Source organism: Mauremys reevesii, linkage group 3 (genome assembly GCF_016161935.1).
Source record: "Mauremys reevesii isolate NIE-2019 linkage group 3, ASM1616193v1, whole genome shotgun sequence".
Lineage (NCBI taxonomy): Eukaryota > Metazoa > Chordata > Testudines > Geoemydidae > Mauremys > Mauremys reevesii.
The window spans coordinates 45,327,380-45,350,240 of record NC_052625.1 but is presented as its reverse complement, the minus strand read 5'-3'; the positions used below and the strand labels follow the sequence as shown (position 1 = coordinate 45,350,240).

Sequence of the window (22,861 nt, the reverse complement as noted above, 5' to 3'; positions counted from 1 at the left end):
TCCACGTGGTAAAGCAAGTCATGACCGCACCATCTCTCTAGCTCAGTAGTTCTCAACCCATGGGCTGCATGCGGCCCAGTTAGCACACAGCTGAGGCCTCGCTCAGCTGTGTGCTAAAGGACAGCCTGGGGTCCACTGGGTTCCCAGCTGCCCGGCACAGAGGGGTCTGAGCTGGGTTCCCAGCTCCCTGGCATGGAGGGGTCTGGCTGGGCTGCTCCGGTGCAGCGGGGTCCTGGAGCAGCTGCCTGGCCCCGCGAGCTCCAGGGCAGCCACCTGGCCCACACAGTGAGGATCAGGATTGGGGCTGCCGCTACCCTGCTATCTGGTCCCTGCAGCCCAGGTAACACATTGTGGGCCACATATGTGAATCAGTTGAGAATCACTGCTCTAGCTTGTTATATTATTTTAAATATCCACAGTCTCCATGGTAACTAGGAGCTCTGCTAGCATAGATTATTCAGTACACCACAAGTCATCCTATGTAGTTGTGAAGTCACCATATTGACACAAGCAGCTAAGAAGATAGCTATTAGCATATGATTAACAAGCTTTATGCCATGGACATGGAAAATGCACCTCCAGTATGTTGCATGTAATGAGTTTACACGCACATACACACAGGTTTTTCTAAAGAAAACTCTTAAAACATTTGTTGATGTAACTAGATGTGTTTTTGCAAGTCGTAGTAATCCGGGGGAGGGGATGGGGAATAAAGGCTAAATTCATGCTGGATTAACTCCATGTGGCCACTAAGAATGCTATTGCTTGGCTTGGCGAATATGCAAATGCTAAATAAATAAATCACAAGTTTATTTCCCTCACTCTTTTTTGTATATAGTCTGTTTTTGTCATTTAGGTCTGGTCTACACTATGAGTTTATTTCAATAAAAAGGGCTCATAATATCTATATCTGTACTCCTCCCCGACGAGGGAAGTAGCGCTGAAATCAGTATGGCCATTTCAAATTAGGGTTAGTGTGGCCGTAATTCGATGGTATTGGCCTCCAGGACCTATCCCACAGTGCACCATTGTGACCGCTCTTGACAGCAATCTGAACTCGGATGCACTGGCCAGGTAGACAGGAAAAGCCCCACGAACTTTTGAATTTCATTTCCTGTTTGCCCAGTGTGGAGCGCTGATCAGCACAGGTGACCATGCAGTCCCAGAATCAAAAAAGTGCGCCAGCATGGACCATATGGGAGATACTGAATCTGATCTCTGTATGGTGAGATGAATCTGTTCTATCAGAACTCCGTTCCAATAGATGAAATGCCAAAACATTTGAAAAAAAATCTCCAAGGCTATGAAGGACAGAGGCCACAACGGGGACTCAACACAGTGCTGAAACTTAAGGAGCTGAGACAAGCGTACCAGAAAGCCAAAGAATGAAATGGACGCTCACGGAGGGAGGGGCGACTGACGACTGTAGCTATCACACAGTTCCTGCACTCTCCAAAAACAATTTGAATTCTTGGCTGAGCTCCCAAAGCCTGAAGGGTCAAAAACATTGTCGCAAGTGGTTCAGGGTATATGTCGTCGCCTCCCCGCTCCCCCTCCGTGAAAGCAAAGGGAAAAAATCCTTTCTCGCCTTTTTTCAATATCACCGTATGTATACTGGATGCTGCTGGCAGACATGGTGCTGCAGCGCTACACAACAGCATCCTCTTCCCTTCCGGACGGCAGACAGTACAGTATGACCGATATCCATCATTGTCGTCCAGTGAGTGCTCCTGGCTGGCCTCGGTGAGGTTGGCCGGGGGCGCCTGAGCAAAAATGGGAATGACTCCCAGGTCATTCTCTTCTTTAAGCTTTGTCTAATGGAGATTCAGTCCTGCCTGGAATATCATAGCAGCTGGAGGCTGCCCTCCCCTTCCCCCTTTGATCTCTGCTCGCCGAGGCAATAAAGTCAATGTTGTTTCAAATTCATGCATTCTTTATTACTTCATCACACAAATGGGGGGATGACTGCCACGGTAGCCTAGGAGGGATGGGGGAGGAAGAAAGCAATGAGTGGTGGTGTTGCAGGGGCATCCCCTACAATGGCATGCAGCTCATCCTTTCTGCGGGATTTCTGGGGCTCTGATCCAGAGAGGCTGTTTGCCTCTCTGGTTCTTTAGTAGGCTTGCCTGATAGTCTAGGCAGGATTGACTCTCCCTTTAGACAAAACTTAAAGAAGGGAATGACCTGGGGAGTCATTCTCATTTTTGTCCATGTGCCCCCGGCCCACCTCACTGAGACCAGCCAGGAGCACCCATGACAGCAGCAAACGGTACAGTATAACTGGTAACCGTCATTGTCAACTTGCAAAGCAGCAGACGGTACAGTATGACTGGTAACCATCTTTGTTAACTTGCAAAAGGCAAGGGAATGCTGCTGTGTAGCGCTGCAGTACCGCGTCTGTTAGCAACATCCAGTAGACAAAAGGTGACAGTGAAAAAAGGCTGAATGGGCTCCATGGTTGCCATGCTATGGTGTCTGCCCGGGCAATCCAGGGAAAATGGTGCGAAATGATTGTCTGCCATTGCTTTCACAGAGGGAGGATTGACTGATGACATTTACCCTGAATCAGCCGCGACACTGTTTTTGCTCCATCATGCATTGGTATCTCAACCCAGAATTCCAATGGGCAGGGGAGACTGCGGGAACTATGGGATAGCTACCAACAGTGCAACACTCTGGAAATTGATGCTAGTCTCGGTACATGGATGCACACTACCAAATTAATGTGCTTAGTGTGGCCACGTGCACTCGACTTTATACAATCTGTTTCCAAAAAACGGTTTCTGTAAAATCGGAATAATCTCTTAGTGTAGATGTACCCTTAGCGGCTAGTAGTTAGTCAGTTTTTAAGTCCTTTTTGGACCGAATTTGATTTGTGGTACCTGGACTTGTGCTGGAGGCATACCTCACTCTCTGGGGTTCAAGTCCTGCTGGTTATGTGCTAGTTAGTGACCCACATCCTAACTGACTGAAATGTTTGGAGGAGCTCCATATCAGTGACAAGTGTCACTCTTTTTTGTAGAGGGCTTAAGTCTCGCTTTAAAAAGAGGGAGCAGTGAGACTTAAGTGTCTCCTTATGGGGGTGGCCCTTTGCCCTCCAGTGGAGACATCGGGTTCAGAGAGTGCTCTGAGTGTGGGACCATTAGTACAGAGCACACCTCCCGAGAAAGACCGACTGATGGTAGAGGAGGGCAAGCTGGTAGCAAGGACAACTCTCACGAATGACTTGGATGTGGTAGACTCAGCAGCTTGTTCCATGGTGTCTGCCGTATCTATGAGGAGATATCTGTGGCAGCGGTCTTCTCGTCTCCCTCCTGAAGTATAGCAGACCATCCAGGATTTGTCCTTTGAGGGGGTCTCCTTCTTTTTGAGAACATGGCCGATATGCTGCGTAGTCTAAAACATTCCAAGGCGACACTGAAGTTGCTTGGAATCTACATATCGGCAACAAAGAGGAAGCAGTTCTGGCCCCAGCAGGCTCATGGGTATCAGAACTCTATATCTCTGCCCCCAAGAAAAAGGAGCAGGAATTACTGGAGGCAACCACAGCCCTAGGCCCCCCCCCATCATCTGCAACAGCAGGTTCTTCTGAACCAACAGCCCAGTCTAAACTTGCATTTTGTTGGTTTTCTCAATGATCTCATACCAATATTACAGACCAATTTGTTCCTACCCATATCTTTGCCAAACATCTATTCATACTTTTTTCATGCATGTACTCACATCACATCAGTTGGGTTCTAAGTACAGTGAATCTGGGATGTTCCCTTCAATTTGTTTTTCATCGCCTCTTTCCCATACCTCTTCAGGGATCACTCTCATGAGACCGTTCTTCAGCAAGAGGTCCAATCTGGCTCCTTCTAGAAGGAGTCATTGAAGAAGATCCTTAGGAAAAGGGTTTTTATTTCTGCTATTTTCTTATTCCCAGAGCACAAGGTGATCTCAGACCTATTTTAGATCTAAGAGAGTTAAACAAATACCTGAAGAAAATAAATTTCTGCATGGTTACCCTTTCTTTCATTATTCCTTTCCTGGAACAGGGCAACTGGTATGCTGCCCTTGACTTAACGGATGCTTAAAGGTCTGTATAACTCTTTCCGGTCCACTGGACTTTTCTCAGGTTTGTAGTGAATGGAATCCATTACCAATTCCCAGTATTTCCATTCAGCCTGTCAGCAGCCCCTCATGTTTTCACAAAGTGCACGGCATTGATATCTGCTTATCTGAGGAGATTGTTCCTGTACCTGGATATATGGCTGGTGAGAGGCTGGTCTGAGTCTCAGGTACTATCCAGCATCACCATCATCCAGTCTGCCTTAAAGGCCTGGGGGCTATTACTCAGTCTGGACAAAAACTCTATTCTTTGCACAGGTTTTAGAATTGTTTGGCGCACTCATGGATGGTACAAAACCAGAGTGTTTCTGCCCAGTCAGGGTTCCAGATACTGCAAGACCTGGTCTTGGATTTAAAAGAACATACTGTTACCACCATTCACACTTGCCTCAGACTCCTGGGGCACATGGCAGCATGTACCTATGCAGTATAGCATGTCCAACTAAACCTCAGGAGGCTTCAGGGATGGTTAACATCACTATATGTCCCCTGTCAACATTCACTAGACAGTGATTTGCATTTCACGTGGAACTCTGTCCTCTCTGGACTGGTTGGCAGATCCTTGTAACGTGTGTAGGAGTTCCCTTCATTTCTCCGCAACCACAGAAGCTGGATCCCCGGGCTGGGGGACACCCATCAAACTCTACAAACTCAAGGGTTGTGGTCCTCCACAGGATCTGAGGAGTCATATAAACATCAGGGCACTATGTGCTATCCATCTAGCCTGTTCAACCTACTGCTCACACATTGTGGGGGAAAGATCTTCTAGTGTTAATGGACAACACAGTGATTATGTTCTATGTGAACAGACAGGGAGGGACCCATTTGTCCCAACTATCTACTTTATGCAGAGCTCCCAATCAACTCCATTCACCTCAAAGCTACATACCTTCCAGGAGAGCAGAACACATTGGCAGATCACCTAAGCAGGTCTTTCTCTGGTTGGTTGCTACATGCAGACATGGCCAGGTCCATCTTCCAGCTGTGCGGGACTCCCCAAAGCAGACCTGTTTGCAACGAAGGCCAACGAAGTGCTGTCAGTTCTGCTCCCAAGGGTGTCACAGCTTGGGTTCTTTGATGGACACATTTCTACTATCATGGACAAACTACCTGGTATATGCCTTTCCTCTGATGCCATTACTACCCAGAGTCCTGTTCAAAGCCAAGCAGAATCATGCTTCCCTCATACTAATAGCACAACCGAGGTCTCAGCAACATTAGTCTTCACCCTGCTAGCACTGTCAGTGAGAGCTTCTCTGCCTCTCCCATTGGATTCAGACATAATTTCTCAGGACCATGGCTGTCTGCTCCACCCCCAACCTATAGGCCCTCCAGCTGACAGTGTGGGTGCTTCATGACTGACACCAGTGGCAATGGTTTGCTCAAAAGAAGTTCAGGAAGTGCTTCTGAGTAGCAGAAAGTCTTCAAGTAGGTGTACTTAGCTGGCCAAATGGAAACATTTTTCTGTCTGGTCTCAGCAGAAATTTGCCTCTCCAATGCAGGCTTCCATTTTTAACAATATTTTGGATCATCTGTTGCACCTAAAACTTCCAGGTCTGACAGTTCCATTAGAGTACATTTGGAAGAGATGTCAGTGTTCCCCTCTCCAGTGGGCAGTAGATCACTTTCCGCCCCCAACCCCATAACTCTCAGATTTCTGAAAGGGTTGAACAGATGACAGAAAGGTGCAGGAACCTGTTCCCCTATGGAATCTCAACCTCATGCTATCAAAATTTAATGGGACCTCTCTTTGAACCTCTCTATAAAGGTGATATTTCTGATTACTGATAACCTCAGTAAGGGAAATAGTTGAATTGACATTCTTGGGCTCATAACCACCTTATACAGTTTTCCATAAGAATACAGTTTACCTCTGTCCTCACTCAAAGTTCTTTACAAAGGTGGTTTCTGATTTCTACATTAACTAGGCCACTTATTTGTCAACTCTTTCCCCTCTGAAGCCTCACGTGTATACAGATGAACAGACGCTTCATTCATTTGGATGTGAAGGGGGAGCATTGGCCTTCTACTTGGACCTCACCAGATTCTTTAGAGCCTCAGTTCAGTTAACTGTCACAATTGCAGACAGGTCAAAAGGTAAACGGGCTTCCATTCAGAGGATTTCCTCTTGCATTCATGAGTACAACCAGTTAGATAATGTCATGCCCCACTCCTAGAGTATTGGCTCTTTTTGACTAGAGCACAAATAGCTTCAGCAGCTTTCCTAGTGCAAGTACCTATTTGAGACATTTGTAAAGCAGCAACCTGTGCATCAGTTCATACATTTGCTGCTCATTTGTGCCATTTCCATCAGTTTCAGAATGAGGACAGTTTTGAACAGGTTATTCTACAATCGCTGTTCAGGTAGACTTGGAGCCCGCCTCCATATTAATCTGCTTGTGAGTTACCAGAGTGGAATGGACATGTTCAATCACTTGAAGAAAAGGCGTTTACCTACCTTTCCACAACTGTTGTTCTTTGAGATGTGTTGAACACATCTATTCCACACCCCACCCACCTTCCCTTCTGTGATGGAGTCTGTCTCAGATGAAGAAACTGAGGGGAGGTTTGGGGTCTGCTCCATCCTCTCATACCAGCACTTAATAGGGCATGATGGGAAGGGCACGTGAGCTGCCTTGATGGGTACCACTGAGAGAGAAAACTCTGACAACATCCATGTACAGTGGAAGGGACATGTACAATACATCTCAAAGAACAATGGTAGGTAATGTTTTTCCACCCCTCCTTCAAACAGGAAAGCTGCTAAGATTTTTTTATGTTTTTATACTTCTAATAGATGGACTGAGGAGGTCCAAAATGGTTCAAAACAAACACCGAATGAATGGGGAATAGTTTCAGGAAACTGTCCTAAAAGATACTGTTCTCCTTAAAAGCAATATGAGTTCATGTGACTTACCATTTGTGACCAGATTTATTACATCATCCAATCCAGCACATAGACCAAACAAAGTCCTACTGAAGATTTATTCAGGCAAAGCTCCCACTGACTGCAATAAAAGGTTTGCCTGCAGAAGCGTTGAGGTTTTGGACCCCTTGGGAATCAATTTTTTTTAAAAAGTAGTGCTAGCTATAAGAAGTTTTCAGACTTTTTAAAGGTGAGTAATCAACCATTGGAACAATTGAACAATCAAGATTTGGATTTCTTCTAAAAGATATGCTCTAGGAATTATTTTGGAGAAGCTCTGTGAACTGGGATAGGGATGAGTTATCCACCCACTACAGTTTTTCCTCAAGGCTCACTGAGCTGGATGGGTTCCTCCATTTCATACTGAGGATCTGTAAATCAGAATTTCATGTATTAGACATCCTGAGCATGGGTAACTGTCACAATGTATTGTTATGGCAACTGGGTTAATGAAATGCATTTTATGAATGAATTCTACAAATGTATTTTTATCTGAAACTCTCTTCATAGAAAGGGCTGGATGTATCAACACCTGGATGATCATTAAGGGAACCCACAGTTGTTTTTAGTCTGGACTGAAACTAGAAGGAGTTGGGTCCAGTGCATTTTGTTTATAGATCCTACTGTCTAAGGAGTAGAGCTGTTTGTTTAAAACACCTGTTGTTGTTTCTATTTTGTTTATTTCAAACCTTGCAAATGTTTTGTATTTTTAAAAGTGTTGCAAAATTTTTTGTTTGCCCTATTTTTTCCTTTCCTGCCACAAAATAGCTGGGGGGAGGGAGTGACAAGCCTGTGCATATATTTTCCCCCTTTTTGATACTTTCTTTTTTCAAAACTTGCTTAAATTCAGGACAGTTTCAAAGTGTGATGGAGTTAATTTTATTTTTCCTTCCATTTTTTGTAACATTTCCCCCTGCCCAAATTATCAACATTGGAAAGAATTAGAGTGCAAAAAATAAATGGAAATGGGAGGAGGGAACCCCTCAGACATTTATTGTGTTTCATTTGACAATGAAAACTTCAGGCAAAACTTGAAACTTCAACAAAAATTCAGAAAAACAGCAAGATTTTTTGCAAAAGTTTTCAGTTAAAAAAACAAACTTTTTTTCGGGGGGAGGGTTTAAATGGAAAAATCTTTACCAGCTGTTAGCATTAACCTCCAGAGCTATACCTCACCAGGTGTTGATAACAATTACATCTATGTAATGAAAAGATGATGAATTGGTATTGAGGGCTTCCCAGTTAGGTGGATGATGGCTGCATAGGAGAGTAAGCAAAAAAGATCGAATACCAGAAATATGGAAATTGCTTCTTGGATCTCAATCCAACTTCTGTGTCTTAGCTTGAGTTTCTCTAAGTGGAATTTCATGTTTATAGTTTTGGCCACCTCTGAAGGTAAACAGGACTTGTATACACTTCATACATAAATACATTACACTAGAAAATATCCAGGCTTCCAAAATCTGATTTGCTCAGCAACAGGGCCGTGCCCTAATTTAAAAAAAAATGCACGTGTGCCTTCCTCACCCTATTCAAAGATTCTAGTTAGGACTGGGTCCACTACTGAGATTTAACAGTTGTATTTTAATTTTCAACTATACCAAATACATGATTTTGAACTCTAGCAAGTAGCAAATCAATTAGTGATCATGGTCCTACTCTAGGAAAAATAAACTTAGCTGCAGGACACCACTGATGAATTTGAGAAATAGACTAGTTTGAAAAAATTTGTGGTAGATAACTTAAGGTAGTGACATGGCCCCCTTTTTTTAACCTTATGGCTAGCCCATCTTTGGGGGCTCAAATTACCTCATAACTTTATTTTTTTTTCCAGTGATATTATCCCAATCTAGTTTCTATCACTAAGGTTAGACTATTTTTAAAAAAAAAAAAGTATTTGGTATTTCAAAAGCACATACATGTCTAACTTCCCCTATGCTTTTGAAAATCCCACTAGTCACCTAACTACCTTTTTTAAAACCTGGCCCTTATAACTACATAAAGAGGCTTCCACCATGAGGCAGGTCTGCTGCTTTCTTGCTGCCTGGTTTAGGAAATCAATAGCATACTGCAAATCTGCCCATCGGACAAAAACTTTCTCCCCCCTCCCCATAAAGCTGAAATGTACATTAATGCCGCTATAATTATATATTGATTTAGTCCTAAGTGGAGCACAAGATCTCATCCAAGAGGTGAATATAGCTGAACTGCTTTGTAATAGTGACCATAATGTAATTAAATTTAATATCCCTGTGGCAGGAAAAACACCACAGCGGCCCAACATTGTGGCATTTAATTTCAGAAAGGGGAACTACACAAAAATGAGGAGTCTAGTTAAACAGAAATTAAAGGGTACAGTGCCAAAAGTGAAATCTCTGCAAGTTGCGTGGAAACTTTTTAAAGACACCATAATAGAGGCTCAACTTAAATGTATACCCCAAGTTTAAAAACGTAGTAAGAGAACCCAAAAAGAGCCACTGTGGCTAAACCACAAAGTAATAGAAGCAGTGAGAGGCAAAAAGGCATCCTTTAAAAAATGGAAGTTAAATCCTAGTGAGGAAAATAGAAAGGCACATAAACACTGGCAAATAAAGTGTAAAAATACAATTAGGAAGGCCAAAAAAGAATTTGAGGAACAGTTGGCCAAAGACTCAAAGTAATAGCAATTTTTTTTAAGTACATCAGAAGCAGGAAGCCTGCTAAACAACCAGTGGGGCCACTGGACAATTGAGGTGCCAAAGAAGCACTCAAGGACGATAAGGCCATTGTGGAGAAACTAAATGAATTCTTTGCATCAGTCTTCACGGCTGAGGATATGAGGGAGATTCCAAAACCTGAGCCATTCTTTTTAGGTGACAGATCTGAGGAAATGTCCCAGATTAAGGTATCATTAGAGGAGGTTTTGGAAGAAATTGATAAATTAAACAGCAATAAGTCACCAAGACCAGATGGTATTCACCCAAGAGTTCTGAAGGAACTAAAATGTGAAGTTGCAGAACCACTAACTCTAGTCTGTACCTATCATTTAAATCAGCTTCTGTACCAGATTACTGGAGGATAGCTTATGTGATGCCAATTTTTAAAAAGGGCTCCAGAGGTGATCCCAGCAATTACAGGACTTTAAACCTGACTTCAGTACTGGGCAAACTGGCTGAAACTATAATAAAGAACAATATTGTTAAACATATAGATTAACATAATTGTTGAGGAAGAGTCAACGTGGTTTTAGTAAAGGGAAATCATGCCTCACCAATCTACTAGAATTCTTTGATGGGGTCAACAAGCATGTGGACCAAGGGGGATCCAGTGGATATAGTGATTTACATTTTTAGAAATCCTTTGACAAGCTCCCTCTCCAAAGGCTCTTATGCAAAGTAAGCTGCCACGGGATAAGAGGGAAGGTGCTCTCATGGACTAGTAACTGCTTAAAAGATAGGAAACAAAGGGTAGGTATAAATGGTCAGCTCTCAGAATGGAGAGAGGTAAATAGTGGTGTCCCTCAGAGGTCTGTTCTGGGACCAGTCCTATTCATCATATTCATAAATGATCTGGAAAAAGGGGTAAACAGTGAGGTGGAAAAAATTGCAGATGATACAAAATTACTAAAGATAGTTAAGACCCAGGCAGACTGTGAAGAGCTGCCAAAGACTACTCTCAAAACTGGGTGACTGGGCAACAAAATGGCAGATGAAATTTAATGTTGATAAATGCAAAGTAATGCACATTGGAAACCATAATCCCAACTATACATATAACGTGATGGGGTCTAAATTAGATGCTACCACTCAAGAAAGAGCTCATGGAGTCACTGCGGCTAGTTCTCTGAAAACATCTACTCAATGTGCAGCTGCAGTCCAAAAAGCAAACAAAATGCTGGAAATAATTAAGAAAGGGATAGATAATAGGACAGAAAATATCATGTTGCTGCTATATAAATCCATGGTACTCCCACATCTTGAATACTGTGTGCAGATGTGGTCACCCCATCTAAAAAAAAAAAATCTTGGAATTGGAAAACATTAAGGAAAGGGCAACAAAAATGATTAGAGGTATGGACCGGCTTCCATATGAGGAGAGATTAATAAAACTGGGACTTTTCAGCTTGGAAAAGAGACGGGTTAGGGGAGATATGATTGGTTTCTATAAAATCATGAGTGGTATAGAGAAAGTAGATAAGGAAGTGTCGTTTACTCCTTCTCATAACACAAGAACTAGGGGGTCACCAAATGAAATTAATAGGCAGCAGGTTTAAAACAAATAAAAGGAAGTATTTCTTCACACAATGCAGTGTCAACCTGTGGAACTCCTTGCCAGGGGATGTTGTGAAGCCCAAGACCATAACAGGGTTCAAAAAAGAACTAGATAAATTAATGGAGGATAAGTCCATCAATGGTTATTGGCCAGGATGGGCAGGAATGGTGTCCCTAACCTCTGTTTGCCAGAAGCTGGGAATGAGCAACAGGGGATGGATCACTTGATGATTACCTGTTCTGTTCATTCCCTCTAGGGCACCTGGCACTGGCCACTGTTGGAAGACAAGAAACTGGGCTAGATGGACCAGTATGGCCTTTTTTATTCCAGAAAACAGTTGTCTTTCTGCATTAGTAACTGATAAAGTTGGTTGTTGGATTCTAATTTCCCGTGAGGTCATTTAAAAATAATTGAAAAATCTCTTCTTATACCTATGCTTGATGTTCTACAGCAGGACATATAGAGGTGCGCGCTCTCTCTCTCTGTCTATTTCACAGTCAATAAGAGCTCAGGAATGTGGTTGAAATCTTCCCATTTTCCCCCACTTATCATGATATGCTCCTAAATACTATGTACTACAATTCCTAAAAGATTAATTTGCTGTCTACATTTGTTGTATTATTCTTTTGAGGCAAAGTACAATTCATTAACCTTTCTTAGCATAGCAACCTCCTTGCAAGACTGTAATTTTAAAAAATGCTAAATTCTTTAAGCTCCTGATCAATACATCTTATGAATTCTAGCAGCTAAGCTATGTTGAAAATTGAAATCAGTATTTGAAGTTCTGATTAATTTTGACTGTATTCACAAAACCCCTCTCAGCCCCTCAGTGGTGATTCAGCTTCACTAATACAGAATTAGATTAGGCATTATCAACGTAATTCCATATGAAGGTATAGTATCTACATACAGTACAACATACCTGAACTATGTCACATTGAATCTAGATAACAGCTCTCTTTTCAACACTGGGAGAAAGGCACTGGACTAGTACTTAGAAGATCTGCATTTAATTCCTGCCCCAGCCAAAGATTTCATATGTGGCCTTGGGCAAATTCCTTAAAATCACTATGCCTGTTATTTGTAGAGCTAGTTGAAAACTGCAGTTTCCATCCTGTGTAAAATTCCAGTATTTTGAAATTTGTTTTGGTCTCAAATCCAGTCAAAACAGTGGAAATAGCAACAATTTTGTGGAACATAGAATCATAGAAGATTCGGGTTGAAGAGACCTCAGGAGGTCATCTAGTCCAACCCCCTGCTCAAAGCAGGACCAACGGTCAAGAATACCCTATCTCTTTCATTGTTCATAACTAAGATATTGCCTGCAGTGAGTCTATACTGAAGACTTTGAAACATACCAATTGCTATACTCAGACCCACAGTCCAGCATCCTGTCTCAAATAGTGCTTCAGACTAAGGCCTTAGAAACCTCACAACAGGCAGATGTGGGATAATCTTTCCTCCTCCTTAAAGGTCTCATTCTAAATCTTAATAGACATTTACTTAAGCATTGATATGAGGTTTTATCTCCCTGCATATGTCTATATAGATCCACTTTGTTAGCACTAACTATAACAGCTCTAGATGATATTGTTTTTCATATCAGTGTCCAATTTCTTAATGAATCTTGGTAAGTTTTTGCTTCACCATCCCTCTTTAGTATTTCCTTTGACCAGTTTTGAATTTGCCACCTTTCATTTTCATTGAATGCCCACAAACAGTGAAATTATGCCTTTGTGCTATATTAGCCTCCTATTGTGTAACGGTTTTCTTGCTAATATGTGTGCCCAAAGTATATTACTTGTAAAAAATATATATATATATATATATATATATATATATATATATATATATATATATATATATATATATATATATATATATATATATATATATATATATATATATATATTTTGCAGCTAAAATTCACATCTCCAGTTCCTGTAGGGAGGTTTCTCTTTAGGTTCTTTAAGTGAAAACAAATAGATCCAGCTGCATAAATAGTTTCTTATGTCTAGGGCCACCAGTGTCAACAGCTGAAACCAATATGGTTCTGCAGACCTACTGTAACACTGAAGGTGAACAGAAACCATTTACAAGATATTGTACTCTGGGAGGACTGAGAAAATTCTACTAACAAAATATATCTGAAAATAGGGAGAGAAACAATATTAAAATTAACCTAAAATAGCATAAAACAGGTCCATGAATTTAAAAAGTCAAGGCACAAAGTACACTTTAGTATAATTTAAAAAACAAATATTTAGCATATATATGTCTTTAAAGCCTTAGAAAGTCTGAACTGTGTTGGAATTGCAATCTATAGCTTTAAGGGACAGGGGGTTCCTTAGTCCTGCTTGCAGGCTAGGGAGCTCTGTAGCAAAGCCTGGGATTGGGAGCAGTCACTTTGCAGACAGCCAGTCTACAGTAAGGTGGAGTAACTTGTGCCTCTCTATTTTAGGGAGCAGCCTGCTTTGTGTGTCTGGTTTATTTTTAGTTTCTTGTGTGTTTTTGAATTATACGAAATAAAATAGAGTTATGTTGCAACCTTCAAGCAAGAGTATTTTGTTTTATCTATTTCTCTGGTTGTTTGCTGAGAAACATAAGTAGTCTAAAGGTAGAGGACAGTAAAGAGGGCCATTAATACTAAAACAGTGCAATAACACCGACTCATATATTCCTGACACACCTAATACAACAGTGTGGATGTCACACTTTGAGCAAAAAGCGTCACTATATTTTCCCATTCTAAGATGTAGTCAAAAAGGGAAACAGCATAAAGAAATTGCAAATCCACTTACTTTCCTCTTTATGGAAAAGGAAAAAATGTTGCGGTGATCTCGCTGACGTTTTAAGGGTTTCAGTGTTGATAAACTAGATCCAAACAAATGTTTCCTACTTGCAGAAAATACACATGCACAAATTGTAAAGGACACTGGAAAAACCACAGATGAACATAAAGTAAACATTAGAAACCAACAGAAAACAAACCTAAGCAGAACTGTTTCATAAAGTGTGACAAACATATGGAACCCGTTACTTTTTGCTCTAATGGTCGTGTTTGACATTGATGACTTCTGGGGCTAACTGCTCTCTAAAGAGGAGACTAGAGGGCTGCTGAGGGCAGGGTAGGGTTGGGGGGAAAGGAAGGAAAGGATCAAGCTGAAAAGAGCAGTGTTGCTGCAATTGGGGAGAGCTGTTTTACCAGTTTTCCTGGTAGTCTGGGATTTTTAAGAAAGTCTTATGACAAGAGCCGTGGCAATGCTAGAGTTAGGGTTATGGTTTGACACTTAAAACAGGATTTACGCTCTTTGTCTCAAATAAAACAGAATTGGGTCTGCTCTGATTCCTAGCACATGTTCTCTGAGTGAAATTTGCATTTCCTGAAGTTTCAAGAAAATGTTTTTAATTAGTCATAGGATCACAAAGTCTGGTTCTCCTCTCAAACTGATTTTTACACCGGTGAGACTCCACTAACATCAGTGGAGTTACTCCTGATTCATACCAAGTGATAATCCAGTTATTCCATCTGATTTGTTCCATACACTACTAATCACAATTGGTTCTCAAACGCACAGGTACCAGATTCACACACATACTTGTGGCACTTGCTCACAGAAATGAGACATGCAATGTACACAGTTCTGTGCCTAACTAGCAGGCCCTGTATATGTATATCTAGTAGTGAAATTTATTTAAGATTGTTTCAATAAAGAAAATATAATAGTCCAGGTGAATCATTTCACTTATAAATAAACAAGTCAAAGGTCCCATGCAGAATTAGAGCACAAAAACATGTCCTATGAAAAACAATTCATAATTTATACCCCTGAATTGCAACATGCACTACACTAGCTTAGCATCTGCAATGCCTCACTAGTATTGTATCTATTTCAGGTCCAATGTCTTTACTTATTTATAACCTAAAAGTCCTGATGCGTGGTTTCCTATGGGACAGATTCTTGTTGCTGCTTCAGTGGCAACCTTTAAAACATTTGTGTGTTCCACAGAAGGAGCAAAATGTCTCTTCAGCCTAGTTTACCTTTATTTCAAAGTAAGTGGAAGCAAAGTAACATTCGGTATCTGAACTGAAACATAAAATGGCAGCTGTGTCTGTAACAAGATTTGAGCTGCTCTGTTTAAAGGAGAAGAAAATGAATAACATTTTTCACTTACAGAGCTACTTATATCACAGAATTACTAACAAATAACATGGCAATTCTTACTATAATGCTGACTTACACAGTCACACAAACACACACAATTTAAAACCCCATTTTACCAACCCCAACTGTTCAAAAATCATTAGTCAGGCCCCAAAAATCATGATTTTGTTTAAAATTCATGAGTAAAAGAAATTGTTAGGAGCTCTTTATTTGGTTCTGAGACTTTGGGATTCATGTTTTTCTTTTCCAACCTTGTGCATTTACCTTACTCCAAGAGCGGAGGGGTTAAGAAAAAACATCAAATATCACAAGACTCATAAAATCACTAGAGGTGGTAATGCTAGAAACTGTTGAAATGCTTGAACACTAATCAGACTGACTTAGAAATGGGCACATTACCACAATAAAAGACTGCATCAGGATAGTCCACAAACAGAATATTATACTGTTGCTCAGTGGCACAATATTTTGCTCTAAAGCAGGAGTGGGCAAACTTTTTGGCCCGAGGGCCACATCTGGGAATAGAAATTGTATGGTGGGCCATGAATGCTCACAAAATTGGGGTTGTGAGGGCGGGAGGGCTCCAGGATGGGGCCAGAAATGAGGAGTTCAGGGTGCGGGAGGGGGCTCCAGGCTGGGGCAGGGGGCTGGGGTGCAGACTCCAGCTGGGGGTGTGGGCTCTGGGGTGGGGCTGGGGATGAGAGGTTTGGGGTGCAGGAGGGGGCTCCAGGCTGGGATTGAGAGGCTTGGCAGGAAGGAGCGGGGATCAGGGCTGGGGTTTGGGGCGCAGGCAGAGGCTTGGGTGCAGACTCCAAGCAGCACTTACCTCAAGTGGCTCCTGGAAGCAACGGCATGTCCCTTCTCCAGCTCCTACGCAGAGGGGCTGCCAGGTGGCTCTGCATGCTGCCCCATCCTCAGGTACCGCCCCTGCAGATCCTATTGGAGCACTGGAGGGGGCCATTGGAGCACTTAGGAGCGAGAGCAGAGCCACGTCATTGCTTCCGGGAGCCCTGTGGTGTGGCCCCCGACCCTGCGTCCTGGCTGGAGTGGCGGAGCGGGGCAAGCCCCAGCCCCACTCCCCAACAGGAGCTTGTGGGCTGGCTTAAATGGCTTGTGGGCCAGATCCAGCCCACAGGCCATAGTTTGCCCACCCCTACTCTGTTCAGAAGAACTGGGCCCAAACTATGTCCTTTTGAAATCTATGGCATCACTCCCTTAGAATTCAGTGAGAACAGGATTGGGCCCAATAGTAGATTTAAATGGTGGGCAAAGTTTCCAGATGATTTTTGCCAAATTCAGAGTGTGCAAACATACACTAGGATTGCAGACTAGGCACAAGGAAATGTATGGTCACAGCTGAAAGTCACAAAATAATGAATACATCAAAACAAATTTTCTTTGATTGCAAAGTTGCCTTTGTTGTAGATGGATGTCTGCATTGTGAAATTGTATTGGAAAATAGTGTGTAATGAATATTATCACGTATATTAACCTATTAAAACCAGATGTTCAAAAATCTAATATAATATGCCTAGAAATTCCAAAACAGATTGTATTACTACTCCATCACCACATTACCTAAAATAGTACTGCTCAGCTGTATTTTGTTATGACTTTACTATGGCAATTATGTTTCTACAGGTTTTAGGCTGATATTATGACACAGACCAATTTCTGTAGGTTCAGTGTACCAGAGCGACTTGCTTTCTCAACAGCTGAACATGTATAACTCTATGGCATATATTCTCTCTTTCCCTGGAATTTACATAAACATAATATGCCTCAAATCTGTGACTTCTGACCATTGCAAAAAGCTGTGTGCAACCTGAGAGAGATTTTTTCCTTTAAGTAATTCTTGTGTATTTACAACATGTTTGAAGTTGGAATAAAATTTTAGTAACTTATTTTTCTTCTTCGAGTGATTGCTCATATGCATTCCAGTTAGGTGTGCGTGCGCTGCGTGCACGCTCGTCGGAAGATTTTTACCCTAGCAACACTCGGTGGGTCGGCTGGGTGCCCCCTGGAGTGGCGCCGCTGTAGCGCTAGTTATATACCCCAGCCGACCCGTCCGCTCCTCAGTTCCTTCTTACCGCCCGTGACGGTCGTCGGAACAGTGGAGTGCGGCACTGCTGACCTCCACAGCCCTAGCTTCTCACTTGTTTTCTCTACATAGTTGTTGTATATAGTTCGTTAAATATAGTTAGATTTAGTTTACTAGTTTGTGTAGTTAGCATATAGTTACTTGGGGAAATTGGTGGGGGCTAGCCCCTTCTCTTTCCCCCAACCCAGTGCGGGCCCATGCCCAAGGCACCGGGATTTAAGCCGTGCTCGGCCTGCCAAAAGCCGATGCCGATTGGAGACCCTCACGATTCGTGTCTGCGGTGCTTAGGAGAGTCTCACCTTCCCGATAAGTGCCGCATTTGCAAGTCCTTCAAGCCAAGGACAAAAAAGGAGCGGGTCTTTAATTTGAAGCAGCTCCTAATGGAGTCGGCACTTAGCCCTGCGACGCCGGCTCTGGCCGCCCCGCAGTCAGCCTCGGTGCGGAGCGCGCCAGCGGTTCCCGTACGTTCTGGTACCGAGGGCCAGCGGAAGCAGCAGCCGGCACTGGCTCCCCGGCACCGTTCCCTCTCTCCGTCGGGAAAACGCAAGGTGGCACTGACCTCCTCAAAGAAGGTCTCTGCACCTGGACCTGTCACCCGACCCCCGGTTCCGGCACCGGCAGCTCCGGCGCTGGCACCGACGGCGCAACAACCGAGCGCTGTGCCATTGACTCTGGCACCACAAGGGCCGTCGAGTCCGGTACCACCTTGCTCCCCGGTACACACCGCGGTCGAGCTCGCTCTCCCGTCGACGCCTGAGACTTTTTCGACGGCGAGAGAGCTTATAGCCTTGACAGAGCCAACGCATTCTCAACCCCCGGCACCGCCGGTGCGGGTTGTTAAATCAGCGGGCAAGCCGGCTATAATGAGGCCTCCTTCCCCTGACCGGCAGGACAGACGTTACTCCAGGTCCCAGTTCCGGAGGCATTCCCGTTCACGCTGCTCCAGATCTCGACACCGCTCGCAGTCCCAGTACCGCTCTCCATCGTGGTACCGGTCGTACTCACGGAGACGATCCTGGTCCCGGTCTCCAGACAGGCACTATCGGCACCGATCTGGCTCTCGGTACTGCTCCCGGTACCGGTCCTCCCGCAGCCGTTCCCACCGTCGGGACTCGAGATCCCGGTCGACCTCCCGGCACCGGCACAGTAGATGGTCCCGGTCTCACTCCCGGCACCGTGAAGAGCGGCACCGTTCCCTGGCACCAGGGACAGAACGGTGGCGTCGGCGGTGCAGTTGCATAGTCTCTTGGCACCGCCGTGGCCTTCGAGACAGCCATCCGTCTCCTCCCAGGCCGACAGTGCAGCTGACCAGCGCACCGAGCCTCAAGGCCAAGACCAAGGTCCTCCTCAATGGGCCTTCTGGACTCCATGGGCGTACCATGAGGCGCAAGGAGCCCCCTTTGCCACACAGCACTCCGGGCCCTCCGACCACCGAGCGCCTGAGGCCACTGTCAGCAGACCTCCTCCCACAGCTGTGGAAGAGGGGCCGCGGACGTCCATTGATGCTGAGCATCCCCCTGTCGAAGAGGCCCCACAGCAGCTTGCTGAGCCTCCGCAGGACACTCTGGTCCTGGGCCTGTCATCCTCTTCCTCCCCGGATGAGGTGGTGGCAGGGGTGTCCGCCTCGGGACCTCCTCCGATTGACCTTCGGTCCCATGAGGTCTTGTTGCGGCGGGTAGCCCAGAACATAAACCTGCCAATTGAGGAGGTGGCGGAAGATGACGACCCAGTCATCAATATAATCTTGGCGGATGCGCCTCTGCGAGTGGCCCTGCCATTTATCCACATTATTCAGCGGAATGCGGATACCGTTTGGCAGTCACCGGTTTCCATCACTCCGACCGCCCGAGGAGTGGAAAGGAAGTACATGGTCCCGTCCAAGGGCTACGAGTACCTCTATACTCACCCTGCCCCATGCTCGTTGGTGGTCCAATCGGTTAATGACCGTGAACACCATGGCCAACAAGCGCCGACGCCTAAGTCTAAGAAGGCGCGGCGCATGGACCTTTTGGGACGCAAGGTTTACTCTGCCGGTGGCCTTCAGTTACGGGTTGCCAACCAACTGGCTCTCCTGAGCAGATACACCTTTAACACCTTGGTGTCTCTGTCAAAATTATCCGAGCTTGTGCCACAGGAGTCCCGTCCTGAGTTCACGGCTCTGGTGGAGGAGGGTAAGAAAGCGTCCTGATCGGCCCTCCAAGCCTCTCTGGACTCAGCAGATTCGGGAGCCAGGACCCTGGCTTTTGGGGTAACCATGAGGCGCATTTCGTGGCTTCAGGCCTCGACGCTGCCGCCGGAAGTCCAACAAACCATTCAGGACTTGCCCTTTGACGGTCAGGGTCTCTTCTCCGAGAAGACTGACTCAAGGCTGCAGACCCTTAAGGACAGTCACGTCACAATCCACTCCCTGGGCATGCACACCCCGGTTACCCAGAGGAGGTCCTTCCGGCCACAACCATACTGCCCGTACAGCTAGCCCAGGCCGCGACCGGATAACAGGCACCGGGGCAGAGTGAACCGGCGCAGCCAGTCGAGCAATCAGGGGAACCAGTCCCAACCACCCTCGAAGCCTGCTTCAGGGCCTAAACAGAACATTTGATGGGACGCCCAAGGACGGCCCACCAGTTTCGTTACCGGATCCTTCCCCGTTGTTTTCCAACCGTCTCTCCCAATTCCTACCGGCTTGGTCCCAGATAACATCAGAAAGCTGGGTACTTTGCACAGTGCAATCTGGTTACCGCCTTCAGTTTGTTTCGCCCCCTCCCTCCCACCCACCCTACCCGTCCCTCTTCAGGGACCCCTCTCACGAGCAATTCCTCTTGCAAGAGGTTGAGACTCTGTTGAGTTTGGGTGCCATAGAGGAGGTGCCAGAAGGCATGCGGGGCAGGGGTTTTTACTCCCGCTACTTCCTGATTCCCAAGGTGAAGGGAGGTCTGCATCCAATCCTAGACCTCCAAGAGCTCAACAGATTTCTCGTGAAGCTCAAGTTCCGCATGGTGACCTTGGGGACATTCCCTACCTGGATCCGGGAGACTGGTTTGCCGCCCTCGATATGAAGGACGCGTATTTCCATGTCACCATTTTCCCTCCTCATCGACGCTACCTTCGCTTCGTCGTCAACCACCAGCACTACCAATTCACGGTGCTCCCCTTCGGCTTCTCCACGGCACCGAGGGTCTTCACCAAGTGCATGGCGGTGGTTGCCGTGGCCCTCCGCCACCATCGGATACATGTCTACCCGTATCTCGACGACTGGCTGATCCGCGGAACGTCCCAGCAACTTGTAACACAACAAATGTCCCTGATCATAGGGCTTTTTCAAAATCAACACCGAGAAGTCTACCTTGACTCCAACGCAGAGGATAGAGTTCATCGGCGCAGTCCTGGACTCCAATCTGGCCAGGGCCTGCCTCCCTCTGCCTCGACGCCAGTCCATGGCTTCCATCATCCGAAGCCTACAGTCCTTCCCGACGACAATGGTGCGCACCTGCCTCAGCCTCCTAGGCCACATGGCAGCGTGCACTTTCGTGACCCTATATGTGAAGCTCCGCCTTTGCACCTTTCAAACTTGGTTAGCGTCGGTTTACCGCCTGCACAGGGACTCTATAGACACGGTGGTCACGATCCCGAGGTCGGCCCTTGAATCACTCAACTGGTGGTTGGACCCAGAGGTGGTGTGTGCCGGGGTCCCGTTCCCCCCCCCCATCACTCTGACCATGGACGCCTCGGCCATGGGGTGGGGTGCGCACCTTGGCAGCCTACACACCCAGGGCCTCTGGTCACCCCGCGAGCTGACCTTGCACATCAACAACAGGGAACTGCGAGCGGTTCGCTTGGCGTGCCAAACCTTTCGCTCCCACCTCCAAGGTCGCTGCGTGTCCGTCTTCACAGACAACACGACAGCGATGTTCTATATAAACAAGCAGGGCGGGGCACGTTCCTCCCTGCTTTGCTCGGAAGTGATGCGACTGTGGGACTTCTGCATAGCCCACTCCATGCACATAGTAGCATCGTTTCTTCCGGGAGTACAGAACACACTGGCGGACCATCTCAGCAGGTCATTCCTCTCCCACGAGTGGTCGATTCGCCCCGATGTTATCCACACAGTTTTCTGGAGGTGGGACTTTCCCCAAATAGACCTGTTTGCCTCCAAAGAGAACAGGAAATGCCACCAGTTCTGCTCTTACCAGGGACGCTCCCAGGGTTCCCTATCCGACGCGTTCCTCCTGCCGTGGACGGATCACCTGCTGTATGCCTTCCCTCTGTTCCCCCTCATACACCGGGTGCTACTCAAGCTCCGGAGGGACAGGGCTCGCCTCATTCTCATTGCTCCGGCTTGGCCGAGACAGCACTGGTACACCCTGCTGTTCGACCTCTCAGTGCGGGATCCCATTCCCCTCCTGTTATGGCCGGACCTCATAACACAGGACTTCGGCAGGCTTTGCCACCCGGACCTGCAGTCCCTTCACCTTACGGCTTGGCTCCTGCGTGGCTGACCCGAGCAGAGCATGACTGTTCCACTGCAGTACAGCAGGTGCTCCTGGAAAGCAGGAAACCCTCCACTCGCTTGACTTACCTCGCCAAGTGGAAGCGTTTCGCACACTGGTGCGATCAGAAGGATCTGAACCCTCTCCTGGTGCCTATTCCCAAGATCTTGGACTACCTCTGGTCACTCAAGGAGCAAGGCCTCGCGGTCTCCTCCTTGAAGGTGCACCTGGCGGCCATTTCCGCCTTTAGACCCAGCATAGGGGAACGATCCATCTTCTCTAATCAGATGGTTTCCCGCTTCCTTAAGGGGCTAGAACGATTGTACCCACAGGTACGGCGCCCTACACCTACCTGGGATTTGAATTTGGTTTTAGCCAAGCTTATGGTAGCCCCCTTTGAGCCCTTGGCCACGTGTTCCCTACTCTATTTGTCCTGGAAAACGGCCTTCCTCGTCGCTATTACTTCAGCGAGACGAGTTTCTGAGCTTCGCACCCTAACGGCTGACCCGCCGTATACCATCTTCCATAAGGACAAGGTGCAGCTTCGGCCACACCCCGCCTTCCTCCCTAAGGTGGTGTCGGCTTTCCATGTAAACCAGGACATCTTCCTCCCAGTTTTCTTCCCGAAGCCGCACGCATCACATCGGGAACAACAACTTCATAGCCTCGACGTGCGTAGGGCTCTCGCTTTTTATATAGAGCGAACAAAACCCTTCCAGCGTTCGCCCCAGCTATTTGTAGCGGTTGCAGATCGCATGAAGGGCAAGCCAGTCTCTGCTCAGCGAATTTCGTCCTGGGTGCCGTCATGTATCAGGAC

General features: G+C 45.8%; 1 protein-coding gene across 1 annotated transcript in view; it reads left to right on the top strand.

Annotated features, from left to right (window-relative positions):
* Positions 1-22,861, top strand: part of KCNK2 (potassium two pore domain channel subfamily K member 2) — a 224,320-nt gene that overhangs the window by 18,484 nt on the left and 182,975 nt on the right. The gene's annotated exons all lie outside the window — the stretch shown is intronic.